Below are 12647 nucleotides of genomic sequence, written 5' to 3' on the forward strand. Positions count from 1 at the left end.
GAATGAGACGGCTAGAACTGTGGACTATTTATAGTAGATGGTATATAATATATATATTTGACAGAAATGGCCGACTTAGGAAATTTTGGCCAAGCGCACGCTCATGTGTGGAATTGGAGCCATTGCAAAATCTTCCATCAGCAAGTGTAGACGGACGAGTGAAAGTGAAAATATAAAGTTATTGGTTGAGCAGAAAATTATAGAAATTTTACGCTAGTGCAGTGACGGCTTACATCAGGCACGGGTTTTGTTTTAATGTAAACATGCTTTAAGTGATTATAAAAGAATAAGAAAAGGTACGTAAGCTTAAAAGTGTGGTTGCAAGAGTAATCGTTCAACTAAAGAAATAAAAAAGTTAATAAAACAAGGAATTGTTGTAACAAGTTATAAGCAAATGATCGATATGAAGATTAATTCAGTGAAAGAAATTATAATTAACGATTAATCTTGCAATGACGAAAGTGTACTGGAGAATGTTAGTGGACTCTGGGAGTAAAACAATCAACTCCGATTTTATAGGTTATCCTGGGAAAATAGACTGATAAATGGTGACAGAAGCTAGTGCCCAGGTGTCCAAAGAAGACCGAAAGGGTATCTCTCTATATGCTTGAAAGCTAGAGGAGAAAAGAAAAATTGTAGAGTGCTAGCTTCATCAAGCTTTTGCACGAGGATTCTCTTGAAATTTGTACGGAATCGTCCGGAATTCCCAGGTAACCACATTTATATTACGTCTACATTGTTCTAATTGTGATCAAGGACACCGAATCGACCAAGAACCCAGAACCAGAAAATAGTATACCTTAATGCTGATATAAATTTGCAAAGCAAGCCTTGATATGGATTTAGCTAGGTTTAATTTTTATTATATTTTAAAGTTATTGTCTAATTTGTAGATGTTATTATCATTGTAATATTTGTTGTCAATAGTGAACAAAAAACCATTGGGTATAATATGTACATTTCCGTTTTTATAACAATCTTCGAGCGCGGTCAACGACGGTTGTAGTCGCGTTAGTTCAACGCAGTAGAATATTAGGGGGTAATTAGTGACGGTCTTCTACGACTTTAGGGAGCTCCTTCAGGTCAGGTAGTGGGACGTCCTGTGGAACACATTCCCCGGACTGTATGGACGAATGCAATTAGAACTGGGTTGCCATCATTTGCGTTTTTTTTATACCCTCAAGTGATTTTTGAAGGCCATGGAAGGCTTAATTATGATAATGATGTTTTTTTGTTCCTGTATGTTTATCTAGGCTAAATCATAGTATTATTGATTCGAACTTTTGTGTATTACTTTATAAATATTTAGTTAGTTTTTTTTAATATACATGTGACGGTTAAAGTGAGAACGTAGAAGGGAAAGAAAGGCTATAACGTAATCTATCGCCATCAGTCCGCTCTTCTGTTTTGGTTTATATCCTGCTGGCAGGACTCGCTTTGGAAAGATTGTTAAAACCTAGAAAGATACAAAAAAAAAAAAATCATATATACATACAATACATCAATAACAAAATTTTTTTTTTACATAAATATTATTAGGTAAACCAACACATTATTTACATTTTATTTATTATCACATGATTATTATTAGTGTTAAGATGGTTAGTTAGTGTTTAGATTAGTAATTTTTATTTTAATAGCAATAAATGATTTCATAATTTTTATAACGTAAAAGATATTATGGAGGTCTAAATCTATTAAAAGGGGGAATATGGTTAATTTATAAGCGGGTAAGTGAAGGGTGAGCGGTTTGAGGGGTCATAAATTAAAAACATAAATATTTGGAAATTTTATGACCAAGGTCGGGCGGGCGGCTGGAGGTAACACCTTCCTCCCTATCTGGATGTGTGCATTAGATGTAGATGTTTGTGTGTAGTGTTGATATTTTTAATTGTGGATGTCGTTGGGCTAGAGGTTGGGATGAACACACCCCAGGAGAGACCGTCTAAGCTAGCTGGTCCCCGAGCTCCTCCTAGTGCCAATACGGCATGTAACAATATGGCGCCCAATTTGAAAGTTAGACCAGTTTGAAGCTGGAAATAAATGATAGTAAGAGTGTATAACAGCTAGACACTGTCCAATAGACCAATAGCGTGATGAAATAGCCCAAAGTATCTGTGAAGGTTAGCAGGAAGTACCTGTTCAAGTATTCTTAGCCGTTTCGGGGAAAACCTGAAAGTCCGTAGTGAGAGTATTTACGCTGTGACTTTCAGCTATACTTTTATTGTATACTGTAGGTACTGGTGGTCATAATTTATAGCATAGACATTGAAGTTCGATGTTCTATTTGTATGAGATGTGTCCATGTGTTGCTTAGTTGAATGTAGTTTCAGTTTGAGGTGTTGTAGGTGTAGCAGTTAATCATCGAATCGGTAACCGCTCAAAACACAGTGTTTAGAGGACTGGAGTATCGTAGAGATAATATACTGACCTTTGGCTTATGTTAGATGTCAAAGCACAAGCAACACTGCTTATATATTTTTTTTTTCAATTTGTATGGTAATTTCGTTTACACACATCCGAGATTGCTCTCTCAGGAGAGAGTCAGATACATGATACAGAGACACCGCACACTCAACCCGAATAAATTAACCAACCCCCGTATGTTTACAAAGTATTTTGCGGATTAAAACGAAAGACTTAGCGAAAAAACTCGAATGAGAATGTTTTTTTTTATTAATCGATTCATTATTATATTTTATTTGAAATTTTTTTTATATATTTTGCATTAAAAGACTCGGATAAATTGTAACTCCCTTAGGACGGGTAAAGTTACTAATTAGGGGAGATTGCAGAGAGAATAAAGTCTAAAGTATGAATGTTGTAACCAGGTCGAAGACAGGAAATAGTAAGCGAAAATCTACAGATCTTGAAGTGAACTCTTCCATGATATACAGCCGGAAGAAGCAAAGGAAATATTATAGAAAGAAGGACATAATGGAAGGAAATAGCCGTAATTCGAACCAGGGCCAGATCCACGATCTATCTGGAACTATTAATGTGACTAACGAGGAAAGAGGCGCATCTTTTATGCCAAGACCGAATAATACTGTTCCCGATGGTCAGGGTGCACATGGCGGCGTGGATGATGACGTAGGGCCTGATGTTAGAGAGCTGGTTGTCAGTGAGACACAGTCGATCCAAAGGAACTTAGAGGGCCAGGTCAGAAGATTGGTTAACGATGAGATGGTAGATGTGAGAAAGACTTTAGGGGATTTGACTTTGATGGTGAAAGAGCTATCTAAGACCAGAAAAGATGGTAGTGATTCGAGTGCCCCGAATAATTTTCCGAGTAGGGGTCAAGATGTTTCATCGGTTAATAACCCTAGTATGAATTTACAAGATATACAGGTAGGGAATTCTAATTGCTTACCAAATGGGAGGGCCGGAATGAATCCTTATGTAATGCCTTTTCCAGCTGATCGGCCAATGACTCAGCACGTTCAAAATGACGAGATGAGACGATCTTGTAGTAGAGAGTCAGGGTCTAGTAATGCTGATGGTAATAATGGACAAATTAGAATCAGAATAGATAAATTTGGGTTACTATTCAATGGGAATACCTCTCAGATGAGTATCGATGATTTTGTTTTTCGTCTAGAGTGCCTACAGGCACAATATGACATTCCATGGTCCGAGGTAGTTCGTGATTTTCGTGTTTTATTATCGGGTACAGCATATGAATGGTATTGGCTTAACACTAAATCGCGTACTTTTACTGATTGGCCATCACTTCGTCATGCTTTATTCAGTCAATATCAGACTGTAAGGTCCACGTTTGAGTTGATGAGAGATCTGTCGGATAGAAGGCAACAAAATAACGAGTCAATTGATGCATATTTTCAAATAATGTGTCAGCTACGATCCAAACTCTTGCAACCTATACCAGAGTACGACATGATCAAGATTCTAAAAAGAAACGTTAAAGAGAGCCTGGGAAGAATTGTTTATCCTATGATGATATCGTCAGTAGAGCAATTGCGAATGGAGTGCAACGAGGCGGAAAGGAATTTTCCCCGTAGAGAGATAAGAAACGCAATGCCACCACCACGCACTAATAGATTTGTGAATGAGGTATACATGGACGACGAGAATGATGAAGATGATATACCTGGGTACATGCCAACTGAAGATTTGGATGCAATTAACATGGAAAGAGGTGCATTAAAGACAATGGTGAATTGTTGGAACTGTCACACTCCAGGACATATTTTTAGAGACTGCCCATCACAGAAGCGATCTTTGTTTTGTTATAGATGTGGTAAGCCCAATGTAACAACTCCTACATGTCCTACTTGTACTGTTGCGGGAAACCAGAAGCGGGGTGTGGGGAGAACAGGAACCCTACGCCAGACCGAAGTACCTGTAACGGTCGAAAAGTAATATTAGCAAAAATTAATAAGGAAAATGATAATGCTATCGTACCAGAAGTGGAGAAAATCCCAGAGAAGTTTGAACCCGGCTTAAGACACTATTTGCCAATTAATGTGAGAGAGAAGAATTATAAAGAAACTAGAGATAAAATATTTAACGACTATGACGGTAACATTAAGATTTCTAATCGCATTAGGAAAGTCAGAGAAAAGTTTGCCAGAAAACGTATTGAGATAGGCTTACTAGTAGACTCGGTTCGAAGAGCATTTGAGGTTGGTTCTGATCCCCGTGTTTTTGCTGAAGTTGAAATTGAAGGAAGAAAGATTTCAGGATTGTTGGACTCCGGTGCTTCAGTCAGCATACTAGGTAGAAATTGTAGAGAATTTATAGAGGAAATCAATCTCGATATTCACCCCTTGTTGACCAACGTGAAAACTGCCGGTGGCCAGCAACATAGAGTATTGGGTAAAGTAGACTTAACAATAAAATACAAAGAGCAGCAGCATCAACTGTTACTGTATCTATGTCCTGACTTGGAACAATCTTTATATTTAGGAATCGACTTTTGGAGGAAATTTAGATTAGCTCCTGATGTGATTGGCGTGGACGAGCTTAATATGGATCATGTTAATAAGGAATTTTTGTACCCTAAATCAGAATATAAGTTGAAACCCCATGTGTTATCTGCCGAACAACAGAATCAGCTGGATGAAGTTATTACAAATTTTGACTCGTTTGAAGAGAAAGGTCTTGGTCGTACCACAAGAGAAGTACATACTATCAAATTGGTGGAAGGAGCAGTTCCAGTAAAAGATAGATACTATCCCATTTCTCCAGCGGTTCAGGCAATAGTTTATAAGGAAATTGATACCATGCTAGAATTAGGGGTAATAGAAGAAAGTGAGAGCCCTTGGTCGAATAGAACTACAGTCGTTAGAAAGCCAGGCAAAAATCGATTTTGTCTGGATGCACGAAAGATTAATAAGCTCACTATTAAAGATGCATATCCGCTCCAAAATATTGACGGGATATTGAGTCGAATTGATGAGACACATTTCTTTAGTAGTGTGGATTTGAAATATGCCTTTTGGCAAATCCCACTAGATGATGAGAGTAAACCCTATACGGCTTTCACTGTGGCAGGACGGCCTCTTTACCAATTTAAAGTTATGCCGTTCGGCCTATGTAACGCCGCTCAGAGATTATGTCGACTTATGGATAAGGTTATCCCGCAGATGCTCAAGGAAAACGTTTTTATTTATTTGGATGACCTGTTGGTCATATCGAGCACATTTGAGGAACATCTACGACTTTTGAGTAAGGTAGCTAAATGTTTGAAGGAGGCCAACCTGACGATTGGCCTAAAGAAATCGCAATTTTGCTTTCAGGAACTTAAATACTTAGGGTTTATCATTGGCGGTGGTAATCTAAAGACCGATCCAGAGAAAGTCGAAGCCATAAAGAAAATAAAATTACCCAAAAGCACGCGTGAAGTCAGAAGTTTCTTAGGAACCGCGGGATGGTACCGGCGTTTCATTAAGGATTTTGCCTCCATCTCAGCGCCCTTAACAGACACCCTCAAGAAATCAAAGAAATTTGTATTTACGCCCGCGGCAACTGAATCGTTCGAAAAATTAAAAAAAGCTTTGACAACTGCCCCTGTATTACGACATGCGGATTTTTCAAAACGGTTCTACATCCAATGCGATGCATCCGATTACGGAATTGGGGCTGTTTTGTATCAACTTAATAATGCGAATGAAGAACATCCCATAGCATTTTATTCACAAAAGCTCAACTCATGCCAAAAGAATTATACGGTCACTGAAAAAGAATGTCTGGCTGCAGTGATGGCCATAAAAAAATTTAGACCCTATGTAGAAATGATGCCGTTTACGGTAATAACCGACCACGCCAGTTTGAAATGGCTTATGTCACAAAGGGATTTAAACGGTCGCCTGGCCAGATGGTCATTACAATTGCAAATTTTTGACTTCGACATAGAACATCGCAAAGGAAGTGAAAATGTTGTGGCAGACATGTTGTCAAGGGTGCCTTGTTTATCTGTGGAAGAGATTAGTAAAGAAGATCTACTTGATTTTGAAACTACAGAGTTTGGATGTGATGAATACAAAGAATTGATAAAGACCATTGAAGAAAACGCAGAAAGGCTTCCTGATTTAAAAGTTTCTGATGGTATGATATACAAAAAAACAGAATTTGATCGCGAAGATGAGATGGAGAACATATGGAAGTTATGGATTCCTGGTAATCTCACGAGTACCATTATAGAAAAGGCACACTGTGCTAGCACATCGGCCCACGGAGGGATTGCTAAGACCCTAGAAAGGGTGAAGAGATTCTTCTATTGGCCTGGAATGACACGCCAGATTCGAGATTATATTAGGTCATGTCAGGTGTGTAAAGAGACAAAATCTGCTAATCAGAACTTAATGCCTTCGATTGGACAGGAGGTCATAACTGAAAGACCATTTCAAAAGCTGTACATTGACTTTTTGGGGAAGTACCCGCGGTCAAGGAGTGGCAATTGCTATATATTTGTGGTGTTGGATCATTTTTCCAAATTTGTGTTTCTCAAGGCGATGAAAGACGCCACTACCAATAATGTTGTTCAATTTTTAGTCCAGGATGTATTTCACAAATTCGGAGTCCCTGAGGTGATACATAGTGACAATGGGTCACAATTTGTGGCAAAAGGCTTTGAGAAAATGATTGAAACGTATGGAATAAAGCACCTTAGAACGGCAGTATATTCTCCTCAATCCAACGCGTCGGAAAGGGTCAATCAGTCCGTGCTGTCGGCAATCAGAGCCTATATGGAGAACGACCACCGCGACTGGGATTTCTATTTATCAGAGATAGAATGCGCCTTGAGAACATCTGTCCATTCAGCGACAGGGGTAACCCCGTTTTTCGCCCTTTTCGGGTTTCACATGTTTTCGAATGGATCTGATTATAGATTGACCAGAAAGCTTCAATCGTTGACCGATCATGAGCTTACCACCTTGAGTCAAAATGAAAGAATGGATTTGATTCGTGATAAGATCGAGAAGAACATGCATGATGCATATACAAGGAGCGCCGAAAGATATAATAAGAGGGCTCGAAATCTCAAATTGGTACCGGGTCAGGAAGTTTATAGGAGGAATAATGTTTTAAGCGATTTTGGAAAAAATCGAAATGCAAAGTTTTGTCGAAGGTTCCTAAAGTGCAGAATAGTCCGACCGGTAGGGAACAATATGTTTGAGTTGGAATCCCTGGATGGCAAATCCATTGGAATATATCATGCCAAGGACATAAAGTTATAAAGTGCAATAATACTAACTGTGATATAATTAAGGTGCAATACTAGGGTTAGGTATACTAGATGATAAACTATCATAAGAGTGTCCGTCCCATACGTGTTGTGGAGTACCTGATTATATCTGGATAGCATTGTGCAAATAACTGAACCCCACTGTGATATTTTACCTTTTTTGTAAATTTATGTCCAAAAATGTTTGTCGGTGATCGTAATTATACACCTATGTACTTGTAATTATACACCAAGTTTCTTGTAATTATTTCTTTTCATGACTATACAGTCCCTAGTAATTATAAATCCTTTTTAGTTAGTTTTTATTTTTTTTGTGATTATACCTTTTCTACTTAATGTTACCTTTTATCAATGACTTTGAATCTACTATCAAATTCACAGTGGCATTTTTTTTTCTCGGTGTATGATATATTCTAAAGATTTCTTGCCATGTACCAGGGGGACAATAGACTTCCTTTCGGACTTATTATTTCTCGCCTGTTCAATCGAGACTACACTCGATGTGATGTTTGCATGGGGATATGGGATCATAGAGGGTGGTGAATACTATGCCCACGAAATGTATGCAGTTTTTTTCTACGTGTAGCCAATACCATCGTTCGTACAATATAATGCATTGACCAAAACGAAGTGCAATAGGCCAGGAGATACCGTGACTGACCTTAGGGTGAAGTGATTCCAGTCATGTGGCCATCGGCAGGGGGAATCCCGTGGATAACGTTCTGCAATGTATTACAAACAGACACGAAGTAATTGGATCTTTATGATATGATACGCAGTTCACTTCCCTAATGTTGCTTTCATATATGCCCGGCTTGAGGATCTCAGGGTGTGGGAGTTCCCCACGTGAGATCATTATAGACAGCGTCGCCCGCACACCGTCCCTGTTGACTGGGAATAGACATGTCCGGAGTTTTGTTGCGGTCAAAGTCTAACGCAGAGTTCGTGAAGAGGAAAATATAAAGGAAAAAAATTTTGCGTGGAGCTTCGCTAGGGGGAGGCCTTTTTCTCCCTGGTGGAGGCCTCAAAACCACCTTCGGTTTATATTTTTTTTTGTTTTGAGCAAATTTGGGGAGGGGGATTTTTTTTTGTTGCGTTGTTTTGTTTGTTTTTGTATGCTCCCCCCCCACCACCAAACGCTGCGAATATGATTTTTTTATTTTTATCCCACGTAGGAGGGAGGGATGACATTTTTATTGTTGTTGCCTTATTGTCAGCCAATTCCCTCATATGCCTTGATGGAGAAAGGGGGGTTGCCGTGTGAGGGATGATCTTCTCCCACCCCTGTTCTCATGTCCCACGATGCGGAGAGGGGGATGCTCAGTGTGGAGGGATATACTTCTCCCATCCCAGGTCTCCTCAATTCCTCATTGGTGCTATGGGGGCCGCTCCATCTGGAAAGAAAAGAAAGAAATTAATTAAATTAAGGATAAAAGAATACTTGTGAGATTGGCGTGCACCGCCGATCATATGTTTTAGTGTGTGGATCCTGATTGGTTCAGTTTGACACCCCATCGAAATGAGAAGCGTTCCGCCACTACGTAGTAGCGTATCGTAACGCCACGTATTGTGAATTGATTCATTCAGGAGAATGTCTGGAGTTGAGAGCATTGTGTATTTGGATAATCGTTAGCACATACATACATTTGTGTTATATTGGGTAAACTGCTATAATGAGTAAACTGCTATAAACTGCTATAAGGATTGTGGGAACGAGAGAAGGGATTAAAGCCAAAATTTAGAATAGCACGAACACATACTAATAGCTCCTAGAATGAGACGGCTAGAACTGTGGACTATTTATAGTAGATGGTATATAATATATATATTTGACAGAAATGGCCGACTTAGGAAATTTTGGCCAAGCGCACGCTCATGTGTGGAATTGGAGCCATTGCAAAATCTTCCATCAGCAAGTGTAGACGGACGAGTGAAAGTGAAAATATAAAGTTATTGGTTGAGCAGAAAATTATAGAAATTTTACGCTAGTGCAGTGACGGCTTACATCAGGCACGGGTTTTGTTTTAATGTAAACATGCTTTAAGTGATTATAAAAGAATAAGAAAAGGTACGTAAGCTTAAAAGTGTGGTTGCAAGAGTAATCGTTCAACTAAAGAAATAAAAAAGTTAATAAAACAAGGAATTGTTGTAACAAGTTATAAGCAAATGATCGATATGAAGATTAATTCAGTGAAAGAAATTATAATTAACGATTAATCTTGCAATGACGAAAGTGTACTGGAGAATGTTAGTGGACTCTGGGAGTAAAACAATCAACTCCGATTTTATAGGTTATCCTGGGAAAATAGACTGATAAATGGTGACAGAAGCTAGTGCCCAGGTGTCCAAAGAAGACCGAAAGGGTATCTCTCTATATGCTTGAAAGCTAGAGGAGAAAAGAAAAATTGTAGAGTGCTAGCTTCATCAAGCTTTTGCACGAGGATTCTCTTGAAATTTGTACGGAATCGTCCGGAATTCCCAGGTAACCACATTTATATTACGTCTACATTGTTCTAATTGTGATCAAGGACACCGAATCGACCAAGAACCCAGAACCAGAAAATAGTATACCTTAATGCTGATATAAATTTGCAAAGCAAGCCTTGATATGGATTTAGCTAGGTTTAATTTTTATTATATTTTAAAGTTATTGTCTAATTTGTAGATGTTATTATCATTGTAATATTTGTTGTCAATAGTGAACAAAAAACCATTGGGTATAATATGTACATTTCCGTTTTTATAACAATCTTCGAGCGCGGTCAACGACGGTTGTAGTCGCGTTAGTTCAACGCAGTAGAATATTAGGGGGTAATTAGTGACGGTCTTCTACGACTTTAGGGAGCTCCTTCAGGTCAGGTAGTGGGACGTCCTGTGGAACACATTCCCCGGACTGTATGGACGAATGCAATTAGAACTGGGTTGCCATCATTTGCGTTTTTTTTATACCCTCAAGTGATTTTTGAAGGCCATGGAAGGCTTAATTATGATAATGATGTTTTTTTGTTCCTGTATGTTTATCTAGGCTAAATCATAGTATTATTGATTCGAACTTTTGTGTATTACTTTATAAATATTTAGTTAGTTTTTTTTAATATACATGTGACGGTTAAAGTGAGAACGTAGAAGGGAAAGAAAGGCTATAACGTAATCTATCGCCATCAGTCCGCTCTTCTGTTTTGGTTTATATCCTGCTGGCAGGACTCGCTTTGGAAAGATTGTTAAAACCTAGAAAGATACAAAAAAAAAAAAATCATATATACATACAATACATCAATAACAAAATTTTTTTTTTACATAAATATTATTAGGTAAACCAACACATTATTTACATTTTATTTATTATCACATGATTATTATTAGTGTTAAGATGGTTAGTTAGTGTTTAGATTAGTAATTTTTATTTTAATAGCAATAAATGATTTCATAATTTTTATAACGTAAAAGATATTATGGAGGTCTAAATCTATTAAAAGGGGGAATATGGTTAATTTATAAGCGGGTAAGTGAAGGGTGAGCGGTTTGAGGGGTCATAAATTAAAAACATAAATATTTGGAAATTTTATGACCAAGGTCGGGCGGGCGGCTGGAGGTAACACCTTCCTCCCTATCTGGATGTGTGCATTAGATGTAGATGTTTGTGTGTAGTGTTGATATTTTTAATTGTGGATGTCGTTGGGCTAGAGGTTGGGATGAACACACCCCAGGAGAGACCGTCTAAGCTAGCTGGTCCCCGAGCTCCTCCTAGTGCCAATACGGCATGTAACACAGTGTCTAAACGAAGAAGGGAGAAAGTCGGTCTGAAGTTCTTAGCTGCGTTATACTGCAGCTTCTCCACCTTGTGTAAGAACACCACCTATACCATCCCAAACTAGGGTCACACAAGATAATCTTCGACATGCTAAACTCAACTCAAACTCCTCTTGCATCATAAATGCTATTGGGTCCCGAAAACTTAAGAATATGTAGTGCCCAGTGAACGGCCTGCTCGTTTGCCAATGTATCTGCGTAGGAATCCTTGTATGTATTAAGCCCATTTCTACCAGGCTTATTAATTTGCAAAAACGAAAGTGCGTAACCAACAAATGAAGGAAGGTATCGTGTGGAGAATTCATCCATTCTCCATATGGATTTCTTAAGTTACCCATATAAGGGACATCCTTGACCATAAGCATCCGTAGTTTTGAGGTATCCTTTACGCTCCATAATTTCTAAATGAATTATCTCTCTTTTAGATCTTCTCAATTCTTTCCTAGGTCTAATTTCGGTAATTTCGAGCACGAAGTTTTTGTGAATAGTGAGCAAGGCCCATTCAAACCTGCTTGATATGAAAAACCGTCATCAAAAAAATGGTTTGTGTCGAAATATCTCCTTAGGTCTTTTCCATGTTTAGGCGTGATTATTTGGTCCATGGTGGATTTACCAGGTCTACAGTCGCATAGATAGGGTCAAAGTATGTTGAAGCATTGAAAATATGGGCAACAAATAAATACTGACCTTAGCAAGAGAGAAATTTTGTGTAAACCAGTTACCGTTATCCCAAAGAGTATAAAAGGGCAAAGCAAAAGTGGAGTGAAAAGGCTTTTGTATGCTGAGCCTGAGTGTCAGAGCCTGTAGATGAACCTAGTCGCCAGCGTTTTGCCTGGTGTCCATTGGATACAAGAGCCGCTGAGCCAGGGAACACGCGAACCATCACCCCGTGACGTAGTGCCGTCTCTAAAACCAACATAGCCAGCACATCGCTTTTGTCCTTCAGACATAAGAGCCGCTGAGCCCGCGAACACACTCACGTGCCGTCTGCCTACAACCATCACCTCGTGACTTAGTGCCGTGAGAGAACCACGTCTCCGAAACCAACATAGCCAGCACCTCACCCTTGTCCTTCAGACATATGAGCCGTTAAGACAGCGAATACAACCACATGTCGTCTGTCTAC

The sequence above is a fragment of the Stomoxys calcitrans genome, chromosome 4, assembly GCF_963082655.1.
Source record: "Stomoxys calcitrans chromosome 4, idStoCalc2.1, whole genome shotgun sequence".
Lineage (NCBI taxonomy): Eukaryota > Metazoa > Arthropoda > Insecta > Diptera > Muscidae > Stomoxys > Stomoxys calcitrans.